Here is a 4,214-nt window from a genome sequence, read left to right on the forward strand (position 1 = left end):
ATATTGACCAATGTGTTACATCATTTATATATGACTTTAGAGATTTCCCAGAAGGGTTTTAAACATCTGCTACGAACATGCCTGGAACACGTTTTGATAACCAATAACAGAGCTATACCTGGCTGGCTATGAAGTTGACTGTTACGTTCTAAAATACTTATTCCCCCTCCTTGTAGTGTGATAGATTTGTTCTAAGAATTTTTTTTCCCCCCCAAATATGTAGATTTCATACACGACATTACAAGTACTACAGTGAGAACGACACTGTGCATGTCGCTTAAAAAGCCTGTAATGTTGTAGGTGTAAATACTGCATTTTAGAATATCCTTTTTAAAAATATATATAATAATAAAAAATTTTCAGGTTTGCATGCTTTTTATAGGCTGAATATTTCACAAATACGTTGGTGTTGCCTTTTCCCCTAATGACCAAAATCCAATGTCTTATGTGTTTGTACACAATGTTAGTGTCAGGGATAAGTATGTTTTTTTTTTATGCTTATACACTTTGTACATATAAACTTGTTAACAACACAAAACTATTTACTCAGTTGTAAATGTATACACTTCAAGTTTTGTTTTTGTATTGTCAGTGATATAACTATTGATGCATGTTTTTATATCTAGCTACTCACAGGCACACACACACACAAGGGCTTTTAATGTGCAAAGTAGACTGGATTTCCTGCCAGAGCTAGCCTATGTTTACATTTGCTATAATATTTCTGAAGCCTTCCAGATACGCACCGTCTTGCACTCCTTGGCACACTTTAACGGAAGTCCACCTTTGGCTGCACCAATGGTAACTGCTACGCCACATCAACTGAAATAGGTACAGACTTGCGGACCTATGTTAACGACACTCCTTAGTGACAGCATTGCAGACAATCTTTTTTCTGCCCCCTCTCTTTATATATTTAGCTAAGTTGACTCAGAGCAAATGTTTACTTGTGGGTTTTTTTTTTATTAAGATTTGAAGTGTTTTAATAATTGCTTGGTTATGTTGTAATTTTTTTGTTGTTGTTTATTCTTGCCTCAACTGTTTAACCCTTCGACAGTGACTACCCTTCATAAACAGTCTAGTTGAGCATTTGGTATCAATAATCATTTCCTGTGATGGACAAACATATCAAATCTGTAGCGTAAATACTCTTAAGTGCCCTGTTTGTTTTGCATCCAATTCATGTGACACAAACCACTGTAATGCATGACTGAAGATGATCATACTTGTAACCAGAGGGAATGTCACTTTGACTCGGTCTACAAATTAAGTTGATATGGTTCTCGTATCACTACATTGATCACTTCTGTATGATCTTATGCAATGTTATTAATGTACAAACTGTGTAAGAGGTTAAGGGAATAGATCTATATGGTCTTTTTTAAGGTTAACCCAATAAAGATGTTGCCATTGATGCCTGTGTATGTTTTTTTTTCCAGATATATAAAACTTCCTCTGAACAACAGAGTATATCTCAAGGTATTGGACAGATCAGGGGCAGAGCCAGGACTTTGTAAAGAGGGTGTGTGTGTGTGCGTGCGTGCGCGCCCCCGCCCGTCCCCCAAGAAAACTTTTAATTTTTAGGTGTCATTTCCTGCATTTTGATGCATATTTCACCACAAAATGCAATTGTAGCCCAAAGGTACTTTATAACCTGTTTTTATTCATTTGAACTTGTATTGTGCAATCTTAATTAGGGGTGGTGGGGAAGTGGTTTCAGTCAGGAAGGTTCCCGGTTCAAGCCAAACCCCTGCCACATTTCTCCATGTAATGTGGAGTTGCGTCAGGAAGGGAATCCGGCGTAAATCTTGCGCTAAATTAACATGCAGATCCACCTTGCATCTGCTGTGGCGACCACCAGTGAAAACAAGGGAGCAGCCGAAAGGACATAGTTTTTAATTGTACAATCTTAATGTGATGGTGTGATGTTATGATGACAAGTAACAGAAAACGTGAACTCTTTGGTTACAAAAGGTGAACAACCTTGCTGAATCATGGTTTGGTACAAGTTTATCTACCTGAGTCGCTCGTTGCTGAATAGAGCCTTCAGAAACAGCATTCAGCGGGTTCTTTGGTCCATGAAAAGGCATCGGCTCCTGCGATTTTGTCTACATTTTGGGAAGTCCTTCGATGATGGAGAGAGGTTTTAAGACTGATTCAGGTCCGATACCCATAAAATAGGATAACAGGTTTTTCTCACTACACATATCTTGGCGATGCTCAGAATTCTCATCCTGCGCTATAAGATTACTAATTGAAGAAAATTAATAAATTACAACGTTACAAAGGCCTAGAACCAGAGTGTAAACGTCATCCTCAAACTGTTTGATTTACCTGCCAAATGACTGGGGGGGGGGGGAAATCTTCAGAATATAAAATGACAGCCTTCTGCCAAACTGTCACAAAAACTGTGATGTTATATGGTGGGTTCTTGAAAATAAAGATGGGAGAAACTGTCAGTATCAACATTAAGTCAAAACATGAGTCAGCTAATCATCACAGAGCCCAGCCTTTAACCAAGGATCATCTCTCACAAAATTTTGTTGAAATATGCATTGCTTTTTAAAGTATCTTGTTTAAAAAAAAAAAAGTGGCTTCGGAAATGAAACTTGCATATGTACTAAATTCAAGCTTCAAAACATGGAGACCTGACATTTTGTGTCCAAGCGAAATTTGTTTTTACATCTGAATAAACAATAAAATGTTAGTTTGGTTTTCATTCTGGGAAGTGGCACCATCTGCATTTTATGAAGTGGAGAGTGAAAAGACAAGTAACCTTTGAATTTATTTTGTGTCTGACCATAGAAAGGAACAAGTTTGTTTAGCTTACAGTGCAGACCCTGTGCCTGTCTGCCACCTGCTGGACATGTCTGAGATTGTTTCTGTAAATAATCTTATGATCCCATGCATGATGAAAATTAGGAGCAGGTGTGGTTAAAGTTACATATATCTTGAAAATTGATGTCAGTTTCTTTAATTTCCAAAGCTGATGTCTGGTGGCCACCAAAGTCACCCCTGCTTGTCTGTAAATGTTTAGATAAATGGCTTAGCTGGGTAAAATTTGTAAAAAAAAAAAAAAAAAGTAAAATGGATCTGGGTCATTTTACAGTAACTGACTATTTTGTGTCCTTCCTGATAGAACCCCCAAAAGAAGGTTTTTTCAGGTCTGTAATCGATGTAAATATGTAGAGGGCATATTCTTAAGAATGAACCCAAATGAAGACCCCTCATTTTTTATACCCGCTTACTTCAATTAAGGGTCACGGGGAGTGGGGGGGTTGGAGCCTATCCCAGAAGTCAGGGCATGAGGCGGGGTACACCCTGGACAGGACGCCTGTTTATCGCAGGGCCACATAGAGACAGACACCCCTCTCCATGATGAATAAATTTAACATGATGAATTGAAATCAATGCTGAATGAAAATGATGTCCCCAACCCTTGGCTGAAAACTAAGTTCAGTTCTATTTAGGGATTTCTTACTTTATGGAAACAAAACTACAATTTTTGAGTTGAATAATGATGTTAATTCACACTCCACTGCATTAAGTATGTTGTGGAGTGTGAATTAACATTCCTTGTATTCTTCTTTGTCTTTCGGCTGTTCCCGTTAGGGGTCGCCACAGCAGATCAATCGTTTCCATCTCACCCTGTCCTCTGTGTCTTCCTCTGTCACACCAACCACCTGCATGTCCTCCCTCAGCACATCCATGAACCTCCTCTTTGGCCTCCCTCTTCTCCTCCTGCCTGGTGGCTCCATCCTCAGCATCCTTCTCCCTATATACCCTGGGTCCCTCCTCTGCACATGTCCAAACCATCTCAATCTCGCCTCTCTGACTTTGTCTCCAAACCGTCCCACCTGAGCTGTTCCTCTGATATGTTCATTCCTAATCTTGTCCATTCTTGTCACTCCCAAAGAGAATCTCAACATCTTCAGCTCTGCCTCCTGTCTTTTTGTTAGTGCCACTGTCTCTAAACCATACAACATAGCTGGTCTCACTACTGTTTTGTAAACTTTCCCCTTCACTCTTGCTGATATTCTTCGGTCACAAATCACTCCTGCCACCTTTCTCCACCCACTCCACCCTGTCTGCACTCTTCTTCACCTCTCTACCACACACTCCATTACTTTGAACAGTTGACCCCAAATATTTAAACTCATCTACTTTCACCACTTCTACTCCTTGTAACTGCACTATTCCACTGGGCTCCCTCT

Source organism: Thalassophryne amazonica, chromosome 18 (genome assembly GCF_902500255.1).
Source record: "Thalassophryne amazonica chromosome 18, fThaAma1.1, whole genome shotgun sequence".
NCBI lineage: Eukaryota > Metazoa > Chordata > Actinopteri > Batrachoidiformes > Batrachoididae > Thalassophryne > Thalassophryne amazonica.